The sequence below is a fragment of the Schistocerca nitens genome, chromosome 5 (assembly GCF_023898315.1).
Source record: "Schistocerca nitens isolate TAMUIC-IGC-003100 chromosome 5, iqSchNite1.1, whole genome shotgun sequence".
NCBI classification, from domain to species: domain Eukaryota; kingdom Metazoa; phylum Arthropoda; class Insecta; order Orthoptera; family Acrididae; genus Schistocerca; species Schistocerca nitens.
Genome location: NC_064618.1, coordinates 46,530,159 through 46,542,694, shown reverse-complemented (window position 1 = coordinate 46,542,694; position 12,536 = coordinate 46,530,159). Strand labels below are relative to the sequence as shown.

General features: G+C 43.1%; 1 non-coding gene across 1 annotated transcript; it reads right to left on the bottom strand.

Annotated features, from left to right (window-relative positions):
• Positions 1-12,254: 12,254 nt before the first annotated feature.
• On the bottom strand, positions 12,255-12,329 carry Trnat-ugu (transfer RNA threonine (anticodon UGU)). The gene has a single exon. It is a non-coding gene; the product is annotated as a tRNA-Thr (tRNA).
• Between the last annotated feature and the right edge of the window lie 207 nt (positions 12,330-12,536).

Here is a 12,536-nt window from a genome sequence, read left to right as displayed (position 1 = left end):
GGGCACGTGCACCTTCCGCCGACCACTGGCGACAACATCGATGTACTGTGGAGACCTCACGCCCCACGTGTTGAGCAATTCGGCGGTACGTCCACCCGGCCTCCCGCATGCCCACTATACGCCCTCGCTCAAAGTCCGTCAACTGCACATACGGTTCACGTCCACGCTGTCGCGGCATGCTACCAGTGTTAAAGACTGCGATGGAGCTCCGTATGCCACGGTAAACTGGCTGACACTGACGGCGGCGGTGCACAAATGCTGCGCAGCTAACGCCATTCGACGGCCAACACCGCGGTTCCTGGTGTGTCCGCTGTGCCGTGCATGTGATCATTGCTTGTACAGCCCTCTCGCAGTGTCCGGAGCAAGTATGGTGGGTCTGACACACCGGTGTCAATGTGTTCTTTTTTCCATTTCCAGGAGTGTATTAGTATACTTCTGGCGTGACCCACTGCTTACGAAGACAGCAATACCGCGGAATATACTTCGAAAAAGTAGACAATCCAGTCAGTTTAAAGCGACCACCTCCTTCCTATGTTCTATTCACTCACATTCGGCAGGTGACAGCACTAACAGAAGAGTGTGTATAAAGAGCGTCCGAGGGACACGGAAAAACAGTGCAGTCGCTGTCGTATCATGGAAACGGAGCGATTTAACTGGCGTCCAAAAGGGCTTTCGGCCCAAGAGAGGAAGCATTTCGGAAACGGCAAAGTTTGTAAGCTATTCACGTGCCACCGTAGTTAAAGTATACTGTGTATGGCAAAATGGCGCTCTCCAAAACTGGCGTCGGGGCAACTGTGGTGCACCCCGAAGTCAGACGACAGGGGGAAACGACGGCTGCAGAGACGTATGAGGACGGACTGACGTGCAGCTGCTGAGCAACAGACCGCTCAGATGCATCAAGGGGCTACCAACAGTGTCCTTCCTACGACCGTTCAGCGAACGTTGCCGCGTATTGGCCTCCGCAACAAGTGCCTGGTTGATGCCCTTATGCTGACTGCTGTTAATCACCGACGAAGGTTGGAATTTGCACTCCAGAACAGTAACTGGACGTCCGTTGAGTGGCGACAGGTAGGCTGTCCAAATGAATCACGGTTTGTGCTCCATCTGACAGATGTCAAATATCCACTACAATTGTCGGTAATTCCTAGACAGGATTAGGGAGCGTTATGGTCTGGGGAATGTGTTCGTGACATTCAGTGGGTAATCTCGTCATTTAGAAAGGCACAGTATACCAATACAAGTAAGTATCTATCCTTGGGGACCATGTTTACCCCAAAAACCAATCTGTTTTCCGTCAGAACTGTGCCGTGCGTCGAAATCTTCCGCAAAGTTTGGTATTTTTCGACTTTGAGCCTTTCTGGTGGAATCGCTGGTTGTGTAGAATCTCTTTGAGAGGCTTATGGTGCGAATGTGATCCGCGAGGCGGCGTGGCTCGAGCAGCGGAGGAGTCTTGAGTTAGCAGCGGCACGAGGAAGGTAGCGAGCGAGGCCGTGTGCTGGGAGCAGCCCGTGTATGTGCCGCATAAAGACATGGCCGCACCAAGAGTGGTAGCGAGGCCTAGTTGTGGTTGGGAGCCGTTGTTTGGGAGTTGAAATTTGGAAATGAGCCCCCCTTTTGCACGCAAGAGCGTTTCGGTTCCGTAATACTGGTGTTGCCCGAAGGAGATCGGGGGTTAAAGCAACGGTTGGAGGTCTGTACGGCCGTCTCTACACTGTCGCTGCGCCCTGGTTGTATTTACACACGAGTACTGGATAACTCCATGTGAAGTTGAGTAACTTGCCAATCTGTGTGTTTTAGTTGTTCATCTTACAAGACTGTAACGGAGTCTGCTCTTGTGTTGTGCCATTAGTTCCACTATTTCGTGACTGGCCATTTGTTCCTTTTAACCGTTCCTTTTACGGGGCTGTCACTGAGTTTGTCCTTATGCTGCCTATTACTGTACGCACGCGTGGGACCAATGGTAACTCATTTACGTTTCAGCTCTTATCACGCCAATTTAATGATGCGTATAATGTATTTACAGGAAGTGCTCGCAAATCTGACGTGTGAAATGAAATAAGATGGGCAGATTACGGCTCTGTTAACCCACTGAGGTAGCAGCTGATGAATTCTGATGCTGCAGATTTGTTCTCGAGTTAAGTAATCAGCTTTTGTAATTGAACTATTCGCGCCTCTTAATTTGGCCTTCATCTGAAAAAGTATGCACCTAAACTTGTTTGAAACTGTGCGGTACTCCGGTACAGTAAATGAGCAAGTTCTAAACTGTGGCACGAGAAGAACTGGCGTGCACAAAACTTCTTATAACGGGGTCCTGCGCCCACCGGATTAGCCGTGTGGTCTAACGCACTGCTTTCCGGACGGGAAGGCGTGCCGGTCCCCGTCACGAACGCGCCCCGCGGATCAGTGTCGAGGTCCGGTGTGGCGGCCAGACTGTGGATGGTTTTTAAGGCGGTTTTCCACCTGCCTCGGCGAATGCAGGCTGGTCCCCCTCACTCCGCCTCAGATACACTATGTCAGCCATTGCTGTGAAAACACTGTCTCCACGTACGCGCACACCATAATTACTCTACCACGTAAACATTTCGATGTACACCCGTCTGGTGTGAAACGTTCCTGGCGGAAGGGGGGGGGGTAGGGGTCCATTGGGGGCAGAACCGCACAATAACCCTGGGTTCGATTTGGGCGGCGGTAGGGTGAGTGGACTGCTTCTACGGCAGGGACGAATCCTCTCCGTTTCTAGATCCCCAGTTCCATACAATACAATACAAGGGAGTCACGCTGTGATTTGTTGTGTGTTTCAAATGCTTATTGTTAATCTGGACTTATCTGACTACTGTTTTAAGGTTTGAATTGTTGTCAGTTTGTAATTATAAATTGTTTTAAAGATTACTACATGCATTTTTGCAATAGACGCGGGCATTTTAAACTTTTATCACAAATAGATATCGAGGATGAGTTGAAATTTTTAAGTGGTGTTATAATTGCTTTGGGCCCAAATTTGGCACTCGTATAAAGGGGTTGAACAATGTTTTCTAACAACTATTGAGTAAGAATTATTTGTTAATAAAATCGTTTTAAAGGCTGTCTGAATTGGTGTTAGCTCGGCCCCTTACAACTCCTTCACAGCTTCTACCATATCTAGAACGATGGCATCTATGAAAAGGACAATGCAACATGCCACACAGCTCGCAATATACACGCATGTTTCGAAGAACACCAGACCCTCTCGGATCTGAACGCAGTCGAGAATCTGTGGGTCCACCCCGATGGCGCTGTTCGAATCATGGATGCTCAGTCGGTAAACCAAACTTAGCTGATCACAGCACTGGAGTCGTCATGGCTCCATAGCCCTCTCGGTATCTTCGAGAACCCCTCTGACCCTATTCCACGCTGCAGAAGATAGTTATTTAGGCTTTTGACGGGTGATCATATCAATGTGACTGGAAAGTTTGAATTGTAAGCAGTGCAAGGAATGTTCAGAGAAGTCCAAGAGTAAGAATGTACTATAGTGTTCAAACTCCCACCCACTCACCAAAAACGTATCCACAGTCAACCTTGCATTTCATGACGAGATGACAGCGTTGTTCAAGGAAGCCTGATGCGTGAAAAAAGGAGATTATATATATATTTATTTATTTATTTATTTACACGTCAAGTTCCGTAGGACCAAATTGAGGAGCAAATCTCCAAGGTCATGGAACGTGTCAGTACATGAACTTACAACATAAAAGTAATAACAGATAAAAATAAATGTTCATGAACCTGAAAAAAAGTCAGTCCATAAGTTTAAGTAAACGCTATCAGCAATACAATAAGAATCAGCTTAATTTTTCAAGGAACTCATCGACTGAATAGAAGGAGTGACCCATGAGGAAACTCTTCAGTTTCGATTTGAAAGCGCGTGGATTACTGCTAAGATTTTTGAATTCGAGTGGCAGCTTACTGCACACCTATTTTCACTAGAGTTAAGGAAGTCCGATCCAAATGGAGGTTTGATTTTTGCCGAGTATTAACCGGGTGAAAGCTGCTTATTCTCGGAAATAAACTAATATTGGTAACAAGAAACGACAATAAGGAATATACATATTGAGAGGCCAATGTCAAAATACCCAGACTCGTGAACAGAGGTCGACAAGAGGTTCGTGAACTCACACCACTTATTGCCGGAACCGCCCGTTTCTGAGCCAAAAATATCCTTCTAGAATGGGAAGAGTTACCCCAAAACACAATACCATACGGCATTAGTGAATGAAAATAACCAAAGTAGACTAATTTACGTGTCGAAGTATCACTCACTTTTCATACCGTTCGAATAGTGAAAATGGCAGTATTAAGTCTTTGGACAAGATCCTGAACGTGGGCTTTCCACGACAGCTTACTATCTGAACACCTAGGAATTTGAACTGTTCAGTTTCACTAATCACATGCCCGTTCTGTGAGATTAAAACGTCAGGTTTTGTTCAATAGTGCGTCAGAAACTGTAAAAACTGAGTCTTACTGTGATTTAACGTTAGTTTATTTCCTACAAGCCATGAACTGAGATCATGTACTGCACTATTTGAAACAGAGCCAATGTTGCACTCAACATCCTCTACTACCAAGTTAGTGTCATCAGCAAACAGAAATATTTTAGAGTTACCCGTAATACTAGAGGGCATATCATTTATATAAATAAGGAACAGGAGCGGCCCCAACACTGATCCCTGTGGCACCCTCCTCTTGACAGTACCCCACTCAGATCCCACATCACAGCCGTTATCAAAATTGTGAATAGTGACCTTTTGCTGCCTGTTGCTAAAGTAAGAGGTGAACCAATTGTGAGCTACTCCCCGTATTCCGTAATGGTCGAACTTCTGGAGCAATATTTTGTGATCAACACAATCAAATGCCTTAGTTAAATAAAAAAAACGCCAAGCGCTCGAAACTTTTTGTTTAGCCCATCCAGTATCTCACAGAGAAGAGAGAATATAGCATTTTCAGTTGTCAAACGACTTCTAAAGCCGAACTGTACATTTGATAGCAAATCGTGTGATATAAAATGATCAATTAACCTTACATACACAGCCTTTTTGATAACTTTTGCAAACACTGATGGCATAGAAATAGGTCTAAAATTATCTACATTATCCCTTTCTCCCTTTTTATAAAGCGGCTTTACTCCTGAGTACTTTAAGCGCTCAGGAAACTAACCGTTCCTAAAGGAAAAATTACAAATATGGCTAAATACAGGGCTAACATGTGCAGCACAGTACTTTAATATTCTGCTAGACAGTCCATCATAACCATGAGAGTCCTTAGTCTTCAGCGATTTAATTATTGACTCAATCTCCGCCTTGTCTGTATCACATAGGAGTATTTCAGACGTCAATCTCGGAAAGGCATTTGCTAAGAAATTTATAAGATTTCCTGTAGAAACTAAATTTTTATTTAATTCACCAGCAATGCTCAGAAAATGATTGTTAAATACTGAAGATATATCTGATTTATCAGTACCAGAAATATTATTACTGTGAACTGACTTTATATAATCGACCTTGTGCTACTGACCAGACACTTCCTTCACAACTGACCATATGGCTTTAATTTTATCCTGTGAATTAGCTATTCTATTTGCATACCATATACTTTTTGCCTTGCTAACATTTTTAAGCACCTTACAATACTGTTTGTAATGGGCTACTGTAGCTTGATTGTGACTACTTCTAACATTTCGATATAATTCCCTCATTGTTCTACATGATATCCTTATCCAAGTAGTTAGCCAACCGGGCTGTCCATTACTGCTAGTACCCCGTTTAGTACGTTCTAATGGAAAGCAACTCTCAAAGAGTATGAGAAATGTGTTATGGAAAGCATTGTATTTATCATCTATGGTATCGGCACTATAAACATCTTGCCACTCTTGTTCCTTGACAAGTTTTAAAAAACTCTCTATTGCTGTTGGATTAACTTTCCTACGTAGTTTTTAATTAAATATGACATTGGTTTGAGTACAAAAACCTTTTAGTGTTAAAATTTTTGCATCATGGTCTGAAAGGCCATTCACCCTTTTACTAACAGAATGCCCATCTAGTAATGAAGAATGAATAAAAATATTGTCTATGACTGTGCCACTGTTCCCCTGCATCCTAGTTGGAAAAAATACAGTTTGCATCAGATCATCTGAATGTAGGAGGTCTACCAACATCCTTTTTCTTGCACAATCATATACAAAATTAATATTGAAGTCACCACATAACTACTTTCTGGTACTTCCTACAATTGAATCAAGAACCCTCTCTAGCTTAAGCAAAAATGCTCTGAAGTCCGAGTTAGGGGACCTATAAACAACAGCAATTAGAAGTTTAGTTTCACTAAATTCAACTAATGCTGCACAACTTTCAAATATCTGTTCAGTGCAGTGTCGTGATATGTTTATGGACTCAAATGAAACACTGTTTTTTACGTACAGACCCACTCCCCCACCCCGCAAGGAACACCTTGAGAAACAGCCAGCTAATATGTAGCCTGGTAAAGGAAGCCTCTGAATTATCAAATTATTTATGTGGTGCTCTGATATACCAATAATTTCAGAGTTAACATCTATCAGCAGTTCACTAACTTTATCTCTAATACCTCTTATATTTTGATGAAATATGCTAATTCCTTCTCTACTTGGAAACATTACATCCTCTGGAGGTGAGCCCTTAGTTAGAGGCACTTCCTTTAAGCAGGTATACCTACCAGCTAACTTCAATCTAAAAAAGGTGCAGCTCTAACACCAACTACTACAGGAATTTTTCCATGAGTGACACCACCACCACCACCACCACCCACTACACTGTCACCTATAAGCTTAGCCAGCCTCCCCTTCCCACACCTATTGAGGTGCAGGCCATGCCTAGTGAAACCCCATCTACTGATGGACCCAACTGGCACCACTGAGATGTGACCCATGCCCTCTGCCACCAGTGCCCTCCCCAGCCACACATTAACGCGCCTAACAGCCGCATTAAGGTGAGGCCGATCATGACGCTGAAACAGTTGCACGAAATGTACTTTAGTGCCACCAGTTTGAGTGGCTGTCTGAACCAAGTCACCACTGACATCATATTCCCTGTCCCTATCGAGACTGTTCCCTGCCCCACCCACTGCCACTACCTGATCCTCCTTCGTAAAATTCTTACATAACTCCCCTATGCTTTCAGTCACCTGAGCCAACCCTGCACTAGGCTTCACAATGCTGGTGACCTGGTACTCACTCCCCAACACTTTCTGCAACTGCTGGCCCATACCTCTACCGTGGAAACTACCTAGCAGCAGAACCTTCTTTCTGCTAGACTTTGCAACTAACCTAGGCCTCCTAATTGCTGAGGACCGCTGCAAGTTACCTACATCTACAGCTACACGAGGCTCCTCTCCACTGAACTCTGACAGTTGGTCGTATCTATTGCATGTATGCAAAGTAAAACTGTCTCAATACCTCCTCTTCCTAGCTACCTTCTTGCAAACTACCAGTTCCCATTACCCACCACCCTTCACCCTCCTCGACCTATCTAGTTCCTCCTTTGCGCATTGTAACTGCACCTGAAGGGCACAGACCTTACGCTCCTGCTCCTCTATTAACTTGTTCCTACTACAGATTCTACATTCCCAGGAGAGGATCTCCCTAAAATGACCACTGGCTTCCCCACTGCATTCCCCCCAATGAAAATACTTTGATCAAATCCCACAACGTAATGCACTACTCACAAACCTACGACAGAGCCCACACTTTTCACTCATGGTAAAATTTTACAGTTACTGAAAAAAAACTATACGTCTAAGTTAGCAAAGTTCAGTTACACCTGTAGAACTATTTAAGAACTAGCAATAATGGTCTCGAAATTCTCTGCCTACTAAGAAAGCAGCTACTTGTGAAACGTCCCCTTAGAAAAATTATGCATGACCTAAACAGCCTACTTGTATTAATACTACTACAACACTGCCGATACCAATACCAGCAAAACTTCACAAAATTATTAGCTAAAACCAAAAATTAAAACGACCACTGTAACACTAAGCGAAGTTAAAACTCTGAATGAAAATTTTACTGAAATACTTCACTAGAAAGAATAACAAACGTCAGTTGAAAACTAAAGCACGAAATTTACTAAACGATTTCAACACACTGAAAACTCTATAAAACAGCCAGCGAACGATTACAAAAGTTTATTCGTTATTTCGCCACAAACGGCACACAACACCACAGAAATCTATTAAATTTAATAACTGTATTACAGAGCACAAATAAGTTTGTCAGTACTTAGCTTATAACCGCTACAGCTGCAGTGCACGCCGCAAACTGTAAACACACCACGGAGGCGCTAGGCTTAGACGAACGACGAAAGCACACTCACAAATAATAGACCACTCGAGTCAATAACACAGGAGGAAAGACTTATATTAATGAAAATCCACTAATAAGTTACTTTTACGGCAAATATTAACACAAATAAACTTTAAAATAAGTAAATGAAGTCTAAAATTTATAAAATATTAACGAGCTATTTCAACAGCAGTGCAGCACACGTGACGTCACATATGGTGACTCACATGTTTAGCAGTTTCAAACGGTTGCTGCTTCCCCAACTGAGCCTCCTCGACTCCCCATTACGTTTTAACCTAATGGATGAATTGTCTCACCGACAACACACAATGCCGCAAGACTGCAATGTCATTTGGGCCAGGAGGGGGTGAGCTGGAACTTTTTTTGAGATGAGATGGGTAGGGAAAGCTGGTTAAGTATTGGAAAGTGGCGTTCTTCTTGGGAAGAGTTTCTGCAGTTTGGGAGGGTAAGGCGATTTAAATTCCTTTGGAAAAGCTTTGGAGTGCACATATAGGAAGGGTGGGACGTGTTGGTACAGAGTGGCAGCTCGCTAGAGTACTCAAAAATGGGGTAGAGTGTAGGTTGCTGGAAATGTCGTTTAGATATAAGAGAGGTCTATATCTTTCAAATGTTAGAGAAGTTGTGTGAATTTGATTCAGTGTTGAAGAAGGCTTGCAGGCAAAGGAAGCCAGATGCTGAAGGCAAGGTGGGCTGTATAGTACTGTAACATATGGCGGGAGGGGTGAGGATAGATCGAAGGGCCTTGCTGAAGATTGACGTAAGGCAAATGGATCAGTAAAATGACGGTTCTCTGGGTTATTATTGAGTCTGAGGAGATGTTGGAGTCTGGTCTTCCACAGCTCCGATTAGAAACCTGAGTAAATGGTGCTGTTGTGTAAGGATGATAATGTTTCCAGAAAGAAGAATTTTCCTTAAGGTGATGGCATGTAATGGCATTATAGGCGGGCGCTGTTAATAAGAGTGGTTTTAATATTGTACGCTGTATTGGTGTATTTGAATCTGTTTGTGGTGTGGAGTATAAGTTTTGAAAATGGGTGACAAGGGGAGGGACGAAGGTCGTAATGCGATCATGGTCACAAGAGGCCTTGAAATGATCGATATTGGGGTTGTCATGGGTGGTGAAATTGTAGGTACGATGCGAACGGTTGCCTTTGCTCAGGTTGTCAGGAAGCAGCTGGTTGTTCTGGAGGAGTGGATAGTGTGGAGAATATTGTAAGTCAGTGGAAGATATTCTAATGTATACAGGAGTTTATTGACATTGTTGTATAAAGTTTTTAGGCGAATGTATGGGCAAACCCGGGTACCTTAATACACATATTGTGTACTATTGTCAACGATATTTATGTTCGTAAATGATTATTAATCTGATTTCTTATGTATTCAGCAACGTTCTACGAGTCCGGTTTCAGCTCAAAATAAACCGTATCGGAATTAAACGTAACAACTTTCATGTTGTTGTTGTTGTGGTCTTCAGTCCTGAGACCGGTTTGATGCAGCTCTCCATGCTACTCTATCCTGTGCAAGCTGCTTCATCTCCCAGTACGTACTGCAGCCTACATCCTTCTGGATTTGCTTAGTGTATTCATCTCTTGGTCTCCCTCTACGATTTTTACCCTCCACGCTGCCCTCCAATACTAAATTGGTGATCCCTTGATGCCTCAGAACATGTCCTACCAACCGATCCCTTCTTCTAATCAAGTTGTACCACAAACTCCTCTTCTCCCCAATTCTGTTCAATACCTCCTCATTAGTTATGTGATCTACCCATCTAATCTTCAGCATTCTTCTGTAGCACCACATTTCAAAAGCTTCTATTCTCTTCTTGTCCAAACTATTTATCGTCCATGTTTCACTTCCATACATAGGTGCAAAATATCCAGTTTTGTCCCACTCATGGTATAAACGGAGGTATCCATTTAAAGGAATGGAAAGAACTTGAAAACAAGGAAACATTTGTATTCTATTGCAAACACTTCTGTAAACACACAAAGACCTTTAAAATTACTACCGAATAATACCATAAATACCATAAGCGTGCGAAACTGGTTTTCCATAAAGAAGTTCAAATTTTCAAATATTGCCAAGTTTTCAATAATTTTTTCCAATAAAAAACAAAACTACCATCATTAAAAACTGAAATCGCAAACGAAGTAAGTGCCTTCTACCTAAACAATGGATCATTCCTCACGTGCGCATTAACGGCTGGGTAGATATTGTATCCATCCATCCTTCGGTAATCGGTCTAAATATAGTTTACTAGACTATTACACTTAATGCATGCTTTGTCTGAGCCTTCAACCTTTGGAGGAGTGACACAGTGAATGACGTAGGCGAACCAGATGTTCCAACAACCCCATCCAATCTGTCCGATGTCACTTCCGAAGTCCCAGGAACTGCTACCAACTAATTCTGTCGTTCTGAAAATTTTTCGGTTGTATGACATTGCGAAAATTTGTCTTGGAACACATTGGCTTCAAGGACGCCATCTTGAAACGTCTTTGGTACTCTTCTTCCTCTCGTGGTGCTTTGTATTGATGTTCTCTTTTTGTTTACTTAAAGTGTGGGGCAAAATCAGACCACGGTGTGAAACAGAACGAAACATGGAGTTAGAATGTTAGTATTTACATTATGTTCATTATACAAAACGTGCATAATCGAATTTATTATCAGGTAATATTTCTGTACAAACACTTCTCCAAGAAGCGCCAACACTGGAGAAAATTTCAGCGGAGACATTAAAAAAGCTTAGAAGGTAAAGGAGCAGGCATCAATCAGCCAAAGACGATTATCTGCAACTCCAGAAACGGCGGTTGCTAGTACTCTGGGAGTTATAAGACCAATCTCACACAGACATCTTTTAGGTAGAGTGTAAGAGTTATTGTCCGCAGCTCGTGGTCATGCGGTAGCGTTCTCGCTTCCCGCGCCCGGGTTCCCGGGTTCGATTCCCGGCGGGGTCAGGCATTTTCTCTGCCTCGTGATGACTGGGTGTTGTGTGCTGCCCTTAGGTTAGTTAGGTTTAAGTAGTTCTAAGTTCTAGGGGACTGATGACCATAGATGTTAAGTCCCATAGTGCTCAGAGCCATTTGAACCATTTTTTGTAAGAGTTATTACTGCTAGTAATTCATGGCTGATGCCACAGTATTGTCGAATGTGTTGCCGTACACGTGGTATGCAGCCCCCTACGAAACTGACACAACTGCAGTTGAGAACACGATGTAAAGCTCATCACACACTTGTCATTATTTTCTTAAACTACCGAACTACGCCAATGTGTGCTGGTGCTGCTGCTATAGACCGCGTTAATTTGATCACGACAGATAGATCACATATGGAAATGTGAAATACTATTTTCAACTACCTGCCCACCTGCCCATAACACTGTGTGCTGGCGCAAAAGTTAACTTACTGGGGAGCCCCTAGTCTTCTCGGCATGTGCTGGTGAGTAGAAAATGCTGCAACAGTGTGCTGCTGGACGAAAGTTAGTAGCAATGCGTTTTGGAGCTGAAAAATAATTGTAAACAATTATAAAAACAACAACAGACTTTAAATGTTTATGACTGTGTGCTGAAGTATAGTTATAAATAATTATAATAGGTAATGAAAGAAATAGTTGGAATACTGTCAGAACTTGCATTAGGAAATCTCCTTCATTTATTGATGGCGACCATTTCCGGACTTGAGTCCAGTCTCAAACAATCCATATTCGTAAATGACAGAGTACAGTTATGTATGCTTGCGTGGAACAACCATAGCGAATAATCCAAATGCTAATACAAATACTTAAGCATGTGGGAGACAATTTAGAATGAATAAAATGATAATTAAATAGACACCCTAGCTGCAAGCAGGCGTTGATACACTTCATTGGGGACATGTTGAAAATGTGTGCCCCGACCGGGACTCGAACCCGGGATCTCCTGCTTACATGGCAGACGCTCTATCCATCTGAGCCACCGCGGGCACAGAGGATAGTGCGTCTGCAGGGACTTATCCCTTGCACGCTCCCCGTGAGATCCACATTCCCAACATGTCCACAACACTACATTCGTAGTGCGCCTAATAGATGTTTGCTCATCATACTCATTACCGTGGCAGATTAATCTACCAAGTCCCGTACGAGTTCGGGCATAGCGTGTGCGTTCGCACAAGAAGGTCAAAGGCCGGGAAC